Genomic DNA, 17,184 nt, shown 5'->3' on the forward strand with positions numbered 1-17,184 from the left:
TTTAATAATACAAATTATATATATACAGTATATAATAATTTTATTCTTTATATAGAGGTACTAAGTAAACATATAAATTTAAAAAAAAAATAAGTTTAAGTAACTTAAACCCAAATTACGTGGCACCCCCTGGAAATGTTGTTGCGGCACCTCTGTTGAAAACCACTGCTTTAGAACCTCACCGATTTATAGCTTGTATGCAAATACATCGGAACCCCGCTGCACCTTCGACGAGATTATCTACTGTGCATGTATGTGGCAAAAATATACAGTCAGCCTTCACATCCAAATTGGTCCATTATTCACGATCCACTATGGACGAGTAATTATGATTTCAAGCTAAATAAAAATAAACCAGTAGGACTGCGTCTCAGACACTTAGCTCGAGTTTGGGAAATACATTTCCAGCACATTTCTGCAGTAGATATAAACTCAGAACCTCCTTGTGCCTTTGTCCATATCACATCTTACAAACAGGAATAAAAAGAAATCTCTCCAATCGTTATACAGAAGCTCCATACACTGCACAGTTTTGAAAATAGAAACAGTCATCAGATTTACACGGATGGATCAAAATTGAATAATTCAGTAGGTGCCGCAGTAGTTTTACCGGAATATACTATATCTGTCCCCTTGCCTCATGTTTGCAGTATTTTTCAGCAGAATTATTCACTGCCATGTTGGAATCCCACGAAATAACCATGCAGAGCAAGCCGCAAAAAATCCAGATCTTAATATACAATATAACTTTCAGTTTGTACCATTTACAGATTATAGGGATGTATTTCGTACAAAATATACTTCCATTGGAAACAACTTTGGAGGGACCAACCGTGCAATAAACTCCGCAGTATAAAAAAAGATCCATGTTCATCGCGTTCTAGTTCACGTACAAATAGACAGGAAGAAGTTATATTGACAGGACTGCGCATTGGGCATACCTTCCTCACCCACAAACATTTACTTCTAAGAGAAGATCCCCCGCTCTGCTCTGTCTGTCTGTCTGTCTGTCAGATACAACTTACAGTAAGGCACATCCTGATTGATTGTCTATCCTATTCAGCCATTCGAACCGCTTCCTTCCAATCATTAGCAAACTTGCAAGCTCCTCTAACCCTCTTTCATATACCTGGTGACAAAGCAAACCTAAGCGAGCTCTTTATATTTATTCAACATCTTGGAATAATAAATACATTTTGATATATCCATAAATCATTAAAATGAACATAGTGACTCTGACAGACACATATTGGCCATGGTTGCCCTTGTAAAAAAAATTATTAAAAAACTATTGTCAAGGATAAAGGGAAATGCTTCTGCTTTCGTAAGGGTGACTACAGTGGTCTCAGACAGTTTTTAAATTCTATACAGTGAGACCAAATGACTTTACTAAAGAAAATTCTAAATGGGAAGTAGTTAAAGAAGCTACTAGGCTATTTATACCAACGAAGTATTGTTCGAGGCTTAGACCTAAATGAATGTCAGGTGAACTATTGAGACACGTGGCAGAGAAGAAAATTGCACGGGATACATATAAATTATCAGGTGATGCAATAGCCTATGGTAGATATAAACTAATCTGTAATCAAGTCACAAAGGTGGTTAGGCAAGCTAAGGCAGATTACGAGACGTCTATGGAAGAGAATACAAGGAAAACAGCAAAGACTTATATGCTTATATTTACAGTGGTAGGAAGGGATTGAATCACATTGGGCCACTTGAGAACTATGGGTTAACTGTTGATGACCCTGTTCAGGTTGAGGACAAATTGGTATTTTGCATCTACATTTACACATTAGGAATTCGTTAGAGAAGGGGATACTACAAATTTATTAAACTCTAACGAGGATCAAAATGACTTTGTGATAACTGAAAGGAAAGTGGAGAAGAAATTGTTGAAGACGCACATAAAAAAGGCACCTGTGGTGGATGGAATTTATCCAATTATATTAAGAGAGGCAGTAAAGGAGGTAAGCAGATCCTTAGCCATAATTATGAGAGCATCCTTGGATTCAGGGCAGGATCCTATGGACTGGAGATGTGCGAATGTATCTCCAAGTCATAGAGGGAGATTAAAAGGTGATATGATATGACAGAGACCTTTTAGCTTAATGTCTCTTCCACGAAAAATAATGGAATCATTGGTTAAAGAAGTAACGCAGTACCATCTGGACAGATATGCGATTGTACTGCAATCACAGCATGGATTTGTTAATGGGCAGTCTTGTCTAACGAATTTGACAGGTTACTGCATTGAACAAGAAATTGGATGCAAAAACTAATTTTTACATCATATACTGTACTTGGATTTCGGGAGTACTTTTAATACTGTTGCACATAAGACCGCTGTACCAACTGGAATAATGTGGAATTAAAGGTGAGTTAGTGCTATGGATAAAGAAATGATTAAGTGGAAGAAGACAGAGAGTGGTTATTAATGGGCACTGCTCTTCGTGGACTACTGTTATTATATTGAAATATTAAAGAAAGGTAATTGTAGACTGAACTTGAGAAAATTTGCTTCAGCTTTTGGAACAAGCTACCACCTACCTTTTTAGAATTGGAACGTATAGTTTTAAAGTGGTAGATAAAAATGAAACTAAGGAGACTTTTTTTTTCATGACAGATGCTACTTTCATCGTTCTGCCATTTGTAAAACTGATACTAAATAAAAATGTTTAAACATGTGGTAAACGTGTTTGACCCATTATCGCCTAAATTATCATCTGATCTATCTGAGAATCTGCATCAAACTTGGCTCCCCACCCCAGACTTTTTTGGCACAGGTGTTGTCTACTATAAAACAGTTGTATACTATTCTTGCAATGTATGAAATTAATGCTTAAAAATGACACTTAAAGTACAATAAATTTTGTAAAATTTCAATGAAAATTTATAATTAAGAATTATTGGTTCCGGTATTTTCCGTTTCGGGTCACTATATAAGCAAAAATCGTCTTTATTAAGTAAATTTGAAATGGAAATGCTTTTATTTGAACATGATAATCAAGAGCAGACAGGAAGCATTGTTTCAGACGCAGCTTCATAAGTAGGGCCGTGACAAAATTTATAAAAGATAATTTTAACGTTTTAAAATATAAATTGAAATTTTAAGTTTACTTTTTTTTATTTATTTTTTTATTGTGTTTAAAATCATCATTAAGACCACCAGTCATTTGAAAGGACCGTGTTCTTGGTCAGTACGACTCCGTGGGAGTGTTGTGGCTGTATTTCTTCCCCAATTTTGGGAAGGCTTGGGTTCGATTAAGGGTTTCTCTAGGTGCTGACTGTCATGGCAATTGGAAAGTTCCATAGTGCAAAAACTAGTGAACTGATCATGAAATACACTCAGTTTACAGATATGATAACTGAAGCTTTATTTGCATTAGTTACGTCGGCATTTATCTGAAACAATCCAACGACAGATTGAGTTTAACAGAACTCAGTTCTTTTGGCTATAGTTATAGTCTAAAAAGACGACAGCAGATGGCGCCACTTGTAGGATACAAAGTGGTTTTGTTTTGGTTATAGTTAGTACAACAGATTTTGGCACCCTATATCTTTTCTTTAATCTGCAATTGTTTGAAGGAGCCAATTTTAAGAGTTCTGCATTTACTTGATATGGAAACGGGAATTTGGGTGTAGAGGGAGTACAGTGGATGCAGTGCACTCGGATCCATTGTGTAGAGAGCACACAAACTGACAGCGAAAAAAAAATTATCTTGTTCAAAAATCCTGAAATATGACAAAATGAATTTTTAGAGCACTGATTTTCATGTGGACAAAAGTATGAATTTGAATTTTGTTCTCCACTCACGAAAATCAAAATGGGATCTATAAAACTTTTCAATAATATATTGTTGGGATCCCATTTGAACAGTAGTTCCTCCCACCAAAGTCTGCGGATCCAAAGGGATCGGCGGACAGTTCGCAGAGGATCCGTGGATAATTTCTATAATGGCTACTTTGAATTTTACTCTTTTTTTTTTTTTTTTTTTAATCTAAATATCGTTACAGACTGGATGTCGCACCCGATATACAGTCTGTAACGTGGGAATTCACTTGTCTGCAATTTCTCCCAATGTGAAAGGACAGTGAGACATAAAAACGACACCATTTTTCACACTAGCATACTGTGAGGTACAATTGATTGTATATTCAAATAGTAACAGTTTATTATTCAGTTATTTTTTGTGTCAGTTTGAAAAAGATAGATTGTAAACATATAATAAATCAGGTCTGAGATATAAATTTTTAATTTTGGATTCCTATCGTCCGGAGACCTCATATTTAAGCGAGCTAGGATGTACGAATCTGTGGTTATTTTTCGAAGCCAAAAGGTGTCCGCGAGCAAAAAATTTTGGGAAACACTGGTGTAGAAGACTCATCCATTCTGGAATTTTGTGGTATGTTAGTACTGCTGTTGTAGGCCGTAAAAGAAAGCACTGTAGGAGATAAAGTTGTTGGGGCATATTTGTCTACCTTTTGAATATTTTATACGAGTAGGCCTGTCTCCTTTTACGAGCATTCGACATTACGTCACTGAAATGTTTAGAATTCGTGGTTAAAGGCGGCTGAACTTTAGCCACTTTGCACGATTGCACCTTTATACCATCCTGCAACCTTTCATAAAACACCCACGCAGTATCATTTGTGCGAAAAATGTTGAGTTGGACAGTCAGGCATGTCTGCCTCGTTCGGAAGTCAGTCTCATGTCATCGGTAGTAATGTGACTGGTGGTCATATGGTCACTAACCATGTGACTGAACTTGTTTTCTCATCTCGACATCATTTTAAACTTTTTGTATTTGCATTTATATAAGAATTCAGCCGCCGTTCATACTCTTAAAATGATCACTAACAGAATATTCAAAAGAACTCAATCAATGCTGATTGATTGAGCTGGTTGCCGGACTTCTTACTGACCTTTTCTATTTTTCAAAAAAACTCAGGGAGAATACAAAATTCACACAGTCACAGAAAAATGACATCTGAAGGGAAAAGCTCATTGTGAATTTTCCTGGATCTATAAAAAAACGCTAAACAATACAAAAATTCCTCTATAACAAAAAAGTACATTTGGAAAAAGTCATTTTCTTCTTCTGTCCATACCCAGCGAGCATACTCGGGGAATTGAATGTAGTTACGTTGTAATCCTCTGTGTTAGTATGTACACCGAATTAGGTGGGTGGTGATTCTGTGCTTTTTTTTATATTTTCCAGGTTGTATTCGATAGAAATTTAGATTTCTCCTGGCCCTTTGCGAAAACAAAACTGTTACTTTACCGAACTCCGTGTGAAAAAGTGGAACTTCAGAATACAACATACTGGCGTTTGACGATAACCCATGTACTGATGTTTCCAGGAAGACATTCGTGGCTCTCCTTCTGGGGGAAAGTCTCTGCTTCGTATAAGGTGGAAGAAATATAGCATGATGAACTTTCAGTCTCTCCTCCACGGAACGTACACTTACCTACTTCACTAGAAGATTACCACCCATACCCAGAGGCGGATTTAACGGCGGGCGCACCGGGCGCGCGCCCTGGGCCCCGACTTCTGAAGGGCCCTCAAAACCCCAACTTTACACTTTTTTTCTAATGACACCAAGTTTGGTTTTATATGTGCAATTTTAATTACGTACAAGTTTACAATCGGCGGTAGAATCTGATAGTATGTTTATATTCGCTTATTTTCATTATTTCATTACTACGCTGCATACTATACACATACTACGCTGCATACTATACACATACTACGCTGCATACTATACACATACTACGCTGCATACTATACACATACTACGCTGCATACTATACACATACTACGCTGCATACTGTACACATACTATGCTGCGTAGGCCTCGCGCGGCTGCGCTACCGCTCATCAGAGGAATAGAATCGTATTTGCTCCTTTGTACTTACAAAGGTTCTCCTGCAGTGCAGACTTACGATATACGCGAGTACGCGTATATTGTTGTAATTATATTAAGATAAAATTAATTCCTGTTGTTACGTCATTTTTGTAGTTTATGAATAATTTTCGAATTTTAATTCATCATTAATTTATTGCACTATAACGAAAAATCATCTCTTCTCTAGTATTCTAATCATTCAGACTATAAAAATTTTATATTTTTCTTTTCATTGATAGGCTACCAATGGTAGCTAGAAAAATGAAACGACATCTATCAGGGACTGAAAAAAGACGCGAATATAATATAATACATATATTATATTCAAATTTTATTGGAAATAAAACATGAATAGTACATAATACTTTTTATTTATTTAAAAAAATGGTTAACATGTATTTTTATTTTCCCTATCTCTCTTTTTTTAAGGGGCCCAATATTTTCTTCTGCGCCCGGGGCCTCAACCGACCTTAATTCGCTTCTGCCCATACCATTCACAAACTCGTCGTCGACTGCTAGTCGTCTGCTGCAAGCAACATAATAAAAACTGGGGAAAAAACGTACAAACCCTCTTAACACTTGGAGTCCTGTAACGAAGCCCGTAGTCCTTTTACTCCCTAAACGCCTAAAATTACCATCAGTCTTGTCCAGCTGAAAAACAAGCAGAGGAGCACATGATTATGTTAGACAGAGGTCAGAGATATTTTTAAGGGACAAATACATTCCCACACCTGCGTATCCCTGACTTTTTTTCGTTAGTCGCTCAAATTATTAAACTGTTCTTATTTTTCTTTAAATCACAGTAACTGAAACGCTAGCCGCCGAACAATTACCTGCTTTTGCTTATTCGTCGCACATTTCGCTGGAACGTGAAAAATCCGTTAAAATCCGATGATTTTTACCTCATTTCCCATACACTAACATCACTGTTCTTTTTATGGGAACAGAAAGAAGAAATCACATCTATTTCCATAAAAATAATTAATTTTTCTTATTCTCTCACACAATAATACCTCTTTGTGCTTGTTTAACTATATTTTTAAACAAAGCAGCACATATGAAATAGGGCAAAACCAAACCTAAAAATGTGAACTGTGTTGCTGCGAAATGCACGAACAGATAATATTTTATACGGTACATTGCTACCAGTCAGTCTATCAACTCCATGTTTCGAGTAACTTTTGATGCAACACAAAACTCTACTTTTATGATTTTGCTAGAAAAAATAACAACAGTAATTTTAATAAATGTGAAAAAAATCAAACCTTATCAGTTTTCTTTAACTGAATCGAGAGCTTGGACAGTACAGAAAATCAACGATGACCATGTCATTTTCAAACAATTTATGTAAACTTAGAGAAAAGATCCGAACAGCGTGCATATCCAATAATAATCATTGATATTAGAATAAATTCCATCCTAAGCCACCATTACCCATGCAAAGATATAGATCACTTTAATAAAAATCATACGTATCATTTTCGAAATATCGTGAAAAGTTGAATTTTTACCAAGCCACGTTTCACATCAAACGCGAAAAATCAAATCAAAAACCTTTCAGCCGATAAATTTTCCATACACTATAAGAATATAGTCAGATAAATTTTGAAAATTTAACATGGCTATCAACTTTCTTTGCGCATTCAAAACATAAAAATCCATACATATTTCCACACTCAATGAATAATGAACTTACAGATTTCTGATTTTAACATAAACTCCGAAATCTGGAAGTTTACTTAATTTTGTACTATCAAAAGTTGATTTTAACGTATCTTACATTACTTCACGACCATCTAACAGTTGAAAACTAATGAACATTAAAGTTTAGCAAGGTATTACTTTTCCAAAATAGCAAAAGTCGCGATTTTTAATAAATTTTCTGCTATTCGTCATAATTTTTGTACTGTCAAAAGTTGAAATTTAAATATATTACGCTACTTGAAGATCATTGGTGACAAATTATACAGTGTAATCTTTGAATTTGTCACCGTGGGCAGATTAATACTCCCGAGTATTTTCTAATAATTAAGCTATGAAAACTGATAATATACCATTAAAAACAGTAGGGTGTAAATCTTGAATACTTAGGAGATATTATCAATATTAAAAATGCGCACGCGTCTGTTCTAATAACAAAGTTGTCAATACTGATAACATATCATTAATAACATTAAATAGGATGCAAATTAACTGCCAAATTTTCAGTGATTATCTTTCCAGCAAATACTTTGTTACTTTGTTTATTTATTCAAGTAAAGGAAAAGGAAAGGTTACATCCACTCCTACACAACAAACATTTGCTAGGAGGTAAACATAATTATAACAGATTAACAATATATACATTAATATAAAGGATACAGATCAAATTAATTAGAACAAGCTAAGACAATGTTCAAGATAAATGTTCTAAATAAATTCAGCATCCCTCGAAGCGCTGTGAAAGGCCCTTGGAGGTCAAGGGTGGTACATCCTGTTAATACTTGTAGTGCTGCTGTTGATGTCGTTCTACATACCCGAGTCATAATTAATAACATCAACCTAGTACTGATAATCAACAAACTATGGAACCACACGGCGGCACCGTATGTTATGAACGATACACAGCTGAATAAAGGTCGAGTGCCGGTCCCTCAAGACTCCAGTCTTTGCGGGTGAAGCGAACAAGCATATTGATATAATATTGGCGTTCTCTTTCATGGACTTTAGATGTGGCATGAAAGTTCTGCGATCACCTAGGGTAACACCGAAATATTTGAATGAACGTTGATTCTTGAGTGCATGTCCTTTATAACGAATGGTTGGTGGTCTGTTTATGTCAAGCTGTCCTTTGAGAAGTAGGGTTCTACTTTTATCTGTAGAGATTTCCAGCTTATTCTCTTCAGCCCAAATCGACAGGGTATTTTATTCAAGACGGTGTTGGCTCTGGTCTCAATAGCTGCACGAGTAAGGGGACCCCCGCAACGATAACCAGGTCATCTGCATATGAGAACTGTGTGGTATGGGGGAAGTTCTGCAGGAGCCATTCATCCAGAATCATATTCCAAACAGCTGGTCCCAGAATAGAGCTCTGTGGGCAGCCTCTGGTAAGATGGCGGGTGATACTATGAAATTTTGTTTTCATGGTAACTGTTTTGTTAGAGAAATAATCTGCAAGGCATTTGAAGATGTTGAAGGAGCAGCCAGATACTCTGGATCGCTGCAGGATCCCTGGCCACCAGACGGTGTCAAAAGCTCTCTTAAAATCTATAAAAAGCTCCAGTATGTAACGGCTATCAGAATTATCTGCTATCTGAGTGGTTTTCAGTAGTGCATAAATAGTTGAGCATCCCTGCTCGGAAGGCGCCTCCGTAGCCAGGTGGGAAGGAGCAGCAGTGCGTAGCACACGCTTCTTGATTAGACCGGGGTTCGAGCCCGTCACCACCAAATATGGAGGATGAGGAAAGGTCAGGGACCACCGCATTTCCCTGAGCAATATGGCCTTAGTTGCTAATGCTCCCAAATAACAAACAAACAAGCATCCCTGCTCGAAACTAAACTGGAGTGGGGAGGCGAGTCCTTTGGTTTCATAGACAGACTGAAGACGGGTGAGAAGTAATCTCTCAAATACTTTTCCTAATATTGGTATTAGAGTAATTGGACGGTATGCTGTGGCTGTATTGTGGGACAATTTGGATCTTTGGGTAAAAGCCTGAGGTTGACGTGTTTCCAACTTGTTGAATAGTTGTACTAAAATATCGGGTGCAGCAGACCAAAGTGTTTGACGGACTTCTCCTCGATGAGGTCTAGTCCGAGAGCGTTTCCATTTTTGTTTTTATTTATGGCTAATGCAACCTCCTCTTCAATGAAGGGTTCTTCAGTACTTGGCCGAGGGCAAGTAGCGCTGATTCTCCGTGATGACGTTTCTGCTTGCTTCGGTGTCAAGATCAGGATTGTCTTGCTAGATTATTCCATGTAGAATCTTATTCATTATCTCTCCTTGGAAAGGGTCTCCGAGGAGCCCTCAGAACAGATTGAATTTATGACATCCGTGGACCCTACTTTGCTCCTTATGAGCTTGTGAACATAACCCCAAGGGTTTTTATTGCCTTCCGTTTCGACCAGGGCACGCCAGGAATGGCATGATAAATTTTGTTCGTGTATTCTCTACTTTGGTGTGATTCTCGAACCAACGAGCAGAACTCGGTTGTTCCTCGACGCAGCCAAAAAGATACCAAAGGATAAAAGACGTCAAGCTCCGCCGACGATCCTCCAGATGCTGCTGGTTGGTTCGAGAATCACACCAACAAAGCCATTTGGCTAATGTTGTTGTTGTAGTAGGATTTTAGGAGCATCGGCAACTAAGACCATATTGCGCCGTGTATATTGTCTGTAAATTACGTGTGTTCTGAAGTCGATTTTCTGTTTGCTGGACGAAAAACCCGAGTTTTCGGAAGAAAAAACCTTTCCACCCTCGCATTGGAGATGTCAGAATTTTGCTAAATGTCACCATAACGTTATAAGTGGTCAAGATTTAATAATAGTATGAAACCATAAGTGTAAATTGCTTATATTGCGTGCATAAATTTTCTATTGCATACACAAATTTATATAGTGCTTACAAATATTTACTTACTTTGACTTGTACCAAATTTAATTGTGAAAGAATATTTTCTAAATTAAAAATTATTACTATGACTCAAGAAAGGCTGGAATTCCTTTTAATTATTTCGGCGAAAGAGGACATAATACCGACTGTAGAAGGCAGTCGCCATCCTGACACAAGCAAGGAATGACTGCAACTCTTGCAGAGCGTGCTTATATAGCTGAAAATAACAGCTGATGCAATATCACGTCATCACCTACACGTGTCAATCTTATCTGATGCAATCTATAAGAAATATTGCTACTTACGTTATTCTGACGACAATTACAATTTTAAGGGGTGATGCACTTTCTTTGAACACCAGTGTACAGTACTGGAAAAGAAATAAATTATTTAAGTTGTAACATTCTATTAACAAATAATACTTTTCAATATAAATTTATACTTCAGTTTTATCACTCTCATGGGTCATAGTCAAAGTGGTTATGACTGCTGTCCTTCCACGGTGCAATGGTACCGGTGTCCATTCCCGTCAGGACGGGAGGTGTCTTATTAAAACCTTTTTCATACTGTCGCCGAGTTAGTTGGTTTTACGAGAGGATTTTTCTCGGGAAACTCGGTTTTTTTGTCCAGCAAAATAAGAAAACTAATCTTACAGTAGATGCAATTCGTATACAGTACCTAATACGTGAAATGTAGAATTGATTAGGATTTAAACACCATGTTCGGGTTTGGGGTTTGTTGCCATTTTAAGGGTCATGAATGGCAGAGGAAAAAATTAAAAATTTCATTCCATTTTGGGGCAGTATTATTTTGTGCTTACAGTATTTCTAGAATGTAACTGGTATCCGTATAATGTTCCACAATTGTTTTATTATTATTTTTAACCTGCGATTCAATATTTTCATTTGACTTCAACTTATTTTACTAATTTTTATTTCATTTGGTTTTCATGGTTTTTTTTTTTTTTTTTTTTTTTTTTTTCAATCAAATGTTTGTTTGTTATTTGGTTTTCAGGAGCATTAGCAACTAAGGCCATATTGCTCCGGGGATATGCGGTGGTGATTCCCTGACCTTTTTTTTTTTTGATTTGGTAGTTGTTGGCGCATCGGCTTCTGTGGCCATATTGCACCTCCCAAGATTTTTGCAGTACTTTGATCCAAGCCCGAGGCGGGAATCGAACCCGCGACCTTTGGGTTGCCGGGCAGGTACTTTACCCACTCGGCTAGCCCGGTCGGCCAACCGTATTTGGTGATCACGGGCTCGAACCCAGGTCTAATCAAGAAGCGTGTGCTACGCACTGCTGCTCCTCCCCACCTGGCCACAATCAAATAATTACAAAATTCTTTAAACATGTACGTGCGTGTATTTTTTATTTTATTTTAGGAAAAATAAGTAAAACATTCAGTATGAAACTTGAACTTGGATGTTAATTGTTATTTTAACTGAAATAACCACAAACCAAACATTTTTTTAAGAATAAATTTTCCTTTTTATAAGTATTATGAGGGAAAACTAGAGTTTTGTACGGAGAGAGAGCTGTACAGCTGCCTGAGACTCGAAGGTTGTGCTCCACTGTCTTAAACTATGGTATTGATAAGGTTGCAAACTAGGAACAATAAATTTGCACAAGTAAATAGTTATCACAAAAGAGTCCATGTAGTAATTTTCTTGATAAATAATATTTAAGAAAGTAATCTAAAAAAAAAAAAATTCGTATTTTGCTAGCAGAAAAATCAGGATTGCCTTCACGACCCCACCTTTCCTCCTTCCCAAATCACCTTTTCTGTCACCTATTTTTAACAGATGGCAACTCTACTGACTCGCATAGCTGCTTTGAGCAAAAAGAAAGTTTTTATCGCGGGTTCCCTCCGTTCACTCTCCATCGTAAAGCTGCTTCCCTGAAAAAAAAAAAAAAAAAAAAAAAAAAAAAGTTGCTAATCCACTCCTGCTCAGGAATGCATGGTGTTTTTATAACGGGAGAGTGCTGAATATTTTATTAAATACAGCAGACTCTCGATTTACTGGAATCAGATTAACCGGAACACTCTAAGACTCCAAAAAAAAAAAAAAAAAAAAAAAAAAAACAGCCAACCAGAAATCATAAAATTCAAGTAATAACTAGATTAGGTATAAACAAATATTTTGCAAGTCGTAAATAAGTGACAAGAAGCGCCGTTATAAGTCGTCATTAGGAGATTAGTGTACCTATTGCGCATCTTGCAATCCCCGCTGTCTTCCCATCCGCCGCTCAAAAAAAAAAGCGATAAAATGTTTAGTTTGATTTAGTGTGCCGCGCCGATTGTTGTTCCGTCGCACCGCAAAAGGACAAATTTTGTTTCTTTATTGTCAGATGTAGGAATTTTTTTTTATAGTAACTTTTTTTTTTTTTGTTTAGAAATCGCGGAAATTATTGACAAACGCAAGAGTTGTGCTTTCAACTGAACAAAAACATGAAATTATTCAAAATTTTGACGTAAAACAAATGCGTGTCCAATATGCACTACTCGCGTGTCCAATACGCGAATAGAACACCATCCCCTCCAATCAGTAGCGCGCTCACGCAGCTGGAAAACCTTCGGCGATTTTTTTCCTTCTAACAGTATTAAGATCTACAACGATCTTCAAGCAGACCCAGAAAAGCTTTGTACAGAGAAGAGGTACAGGACTGAAATGTTTCAGAATGCATTACTCCACTTATAAATGTTGAGTGAAGCTCACAGATGAAAACCAAAGAGAATGCAGGAAATGAAGAATGAACTGGTCGGGACTGTTTTTGCTCCTGTTATGTTTATATTGGACGTCTTGTCTTTCTGTTATCTCGCTGTAAATAGTGCTGTAGATGTGAACATTCTCTAATTCCTTGTAAAATTGCAAATTATGCTTGTGCTCTCTTTCTATCTGCCTGTCATGTAAAAATAAGGCAATGATATGTATAATATAATTAATTAGACAATGTATAATTTGTATAATTTAGACAATGTATAATTTATAAAGACAATGATTTGTATAAATTATAAATGGATAATTATGTATATAACTTATATTTGTATATATGAATGTGCACCCCCTGGTTAATAGCTGTAAGCGGGTGTCTATTAGGAGAAAATAAAGATAATAATAAAACTATAATAACCAGGGCTACGAAATACATATCAGTTTTTACAGTACAGTAACATGCGTTTTTTCTTCCTTTTATGTTTTCTTTTCTTATATGCCACTCCGGCTACTTCACCGATGTCCCCAGATAAAGTTTTTAATTGAACTAAATATATAACTATTTTCTTCATTCTTCTGAGGACATTGTGGTTTTTGTAATTTTGGCATATTAGGGATATAGCAGCAATATTTTATTAGTCATTACAGAGTTACGTAAGAAGTCCTGAAACGTATCTCTTACGTATGTCTGTGGCTTACTGTATTTTTTGGATTAACCGGGAAATCGATTATACGGGAATTTCTTTTTACCATCCATCCCGGAAAATCGAGTGTCTACTGTAATAGAAAATATTGGTGTACCAATGTTTATATAATATATATATTAGCGGGCTTCGCCCCTGCTCACTTTGCTCGCCCACCCCCGCGCACGCTTTTCTACCTAAATTGTAGAAGTAAAAGACACACCTGTAGAAACGCACTGGTCGATATCTAATCAGGAAATGATCTACGTAATTATTTACCTGTGATATTTGTAGTGCGCGGCATTCTCAAGGTCAAAAAAATATCACGGCAAAACTCCAGCTATACACCCTCCATACACCCTCCAACATGGCGGCAAGCAAAACAGCGGGAAAGCAGTGATTGACAAGTTGTGACTCCCATATTTTGACAAACGAACAGGAACAAAACAGTGATTGGCTGATGCCACTGCTTTCCCCTCCCAAACTAGGTTGATATGACTAGGGTGTTTTTCCCAACATTTGCCGCTGTTTTTAAATCGGGAACTCGTTTTCCCATTTTAAAACAGTGCGATGGAAGGATAAACACCCCACCTAAGATAAGCTCCCTCCTCGACCACACAAAACAATCAGAAAAGAAAAGGGAGGTAGGGAGTTGCCTTCACCTGTCAATTATCGCCGTGTTCCTCGCTTTCATCGAACTACCTGCTGGTGTATACTAACCTGGACTTCAGCCAATATCACTATGTAATTATTTACCTGCGTTTACATAGGTCACTTAGGAAAAGGCCTTTCGCTTCAGGTTCCATAATGCATGAGGAATATTGTTGTATCTGAAAGAGCAGGACTAAAATAGAGGCGCCTCCGTAGCCAGGTGGGCAGGAGCAGCAGTGCATAGCACACGCTTCTTGATTAGACCGGGGTTCGAGCCCGTGACCACCAAATAGGGAGGATGCGGAAAGGTCAGGGAATGACCACCGCATATCCCTTAGCAATATGGCCTTAGTTGCTAATGTTCCTAAAAACCAAATAACAAACAAACAGGTGTTTGTTTGTTTGTTATTTGGTTTTCAGGAGCATTAGCAACTAAGGCCATATTGCTCCGGGGATATGCGGTGGTCATTCCCTGACCTTTCCGCATCCTCTGTATTTGGTGGTGACAGGCTTGAACCCCGGTCTAATCAAGAAGCGTGTGCTACGCACTGCTGCTCCTTCCCACCTGGCTACGGAGGCGCCAAACACAAACAGGACTAAAATATTTAAGTGAAATATTTACAAACTATACAAATATTTACAAAATACCAAACCACAGTATTTACAAATACTGTGGTTATATATTTACAAATACATCCCTTTGCTACTAGCTTACTGATATTTTTCAGCTAATCTGCTTCCCTGGCTGCCTGTACATCTCGCTCCCCCACATGGTTATTTATTTGGTGTGGGCCCTAGGTTCCTACACATGGCAGGGTAGTCCTGGGGAGTTTTGTCATGTCAGGTTTCTGTCAGAGTGCAGAATACTGCTATCCTGACAGTTTAAGTCATCGTCTGGGCATGGTGGGAAACTTGGGCAATTTTAACTATTGATTATTGTTTAATTGCTGGGGGACTGAATTGGCATTCTTTGGATTGTTCTGCGCATTTCGAATACTTTGTGTGAAAGATGTAAAAGCTTTATAATTTTCCTCTTCTATGATGAACAGATGTTCTTCTCCCCTGGAAAGCGGCCAATCTGTGCTATTAGCTCTGTTCTGGGGATGTCATATATTATACATTCATATAAAGTCCAGGGGCATACCACTTAGATGGCTTTGGGTTAACCATTGACAGCTGTGGCAGAAACAGTTTGGTAACCAGATCTCTGGTTTCCTTCTCCCACTTTGTTTGCCATAGCTCATGGAGCTTTGTGGCTATTCTTTTTCTTTCATCATTGAAGGTGTTGGTTGTATCAAGGGCTATCCCCAGAAATTCTGTGGATATGCCCTTTTTAAATCTATAATATAAGCCTCTTTTGGCTACTTCCAGGTAAAGTGGGAGAGCTCCGGCTAGCAACTGTAGTGCAGGTATGCTTACTGTGCGACATGTTTTGGTAATAGTGAGTAGTAGTATTGTCCTTTGTATTGATTCTAATTTATTCCTATTTCTTAGTATGGCCGAGCGGGTGAACCACGCACCGGCTCCATAGGTGATAACAGGTAGGAACATTGCACGGTATATGATTGCCAGGGTCTTCCTTTTGAGTCTCCAGTCTGCTCGACTGATCCTGGCAATCATACCTGCATAATTTCTCACTTTCTTCACCAAGTAGATAAAATGGGGGTAAAAAGTTAATTTTGAATCAAAGATCACGCCAAGATATTTTAGTTCTGTTACCATTTTTATAGTGGTTGTGTTAATTTTGAATTGTGGACCTCTTCTTATGTTCAAATTGCCTTTTAGAAGTATTTGTTTGGTTTTTTCAGGCGATATTTTGAGCATGTGCATTTGTGCCCACTCCTGCAGCTGCAAGAGGGCAGCATTTGATCTTTTCTTTACAACCAGTCTCCTGTTACCTTTTACAAGGAAAATCATACATCTGCAGAGGCCAGGCTTTTCACGGGGCTCAGATCCAAAACCAGAAATTCGTTCAAAACAATTTTCCAGAAGAAAGGGCCAAAGATTGAACCCTGCGGGCAGCCTTTATTCACACTACGTGTCAATTCCTGGAACCTTGTGCGTACTGAGACACTTCTGTCTGTAAGGTAGCTGTTTATTACCTTATAGAGGTTTTGTGGGGCATTTGCCTGGCGGAGTCTCCTAAGGACACTAGGCCACCAGAGTGAGTCAAATTCCCCAGCAAAGTCAATGGAGATTGCCAGCGTATATTTCTCCTCTGTGTTTTTAACTGTTGTCAGTAGGTGGTGCATGGCATCCTCCGTAGAATTGCCCTGTTTAAAACCGTACTGATTGTTGGAATGCAAACCTGCTTCTGTGTAATATTGAGCTAATCTGCTATATATTAGTCTTCCATATATTTTCTCTAGTACATGGAGTAGGGCTATTGGTCTATATGATTTGGGATCAGAAGTGAGTTTTTCAGGGTTTTTGAGAATTAATCTTAACACTGCTTTTTTCCATATTTTTGGGAATATATCTTCTGTCATACAGTTATTATATAGTGCTATTTCCGCTAATTTTTTTATAATCTCAACCTCTAAGAGGTCAAAACCTGGGCATTTATTGTTTTTGGTTTTAGATAGTGCCATTTCTAAGTCTTCTATAGTAAACAGAGGTTAAATATTGGCATTCATA

Source organism: Mastigoproctus giganteus, chromosome 8 (genome assembly GCF_048544385.1).
Source record: "Mastigoproctus giganteus isolate SK-2022 chromosome 8, ASM4854438v1, whole genome shotgun sequence".
NCBI classification, from domain to species: domain Eukaryota; kingdom Metazoa; phylum Arthropoda; class Arachnida; order Uropygi; family Thelyphonidae; genus Mastigoproctus; species Mastigoproctus giganteus.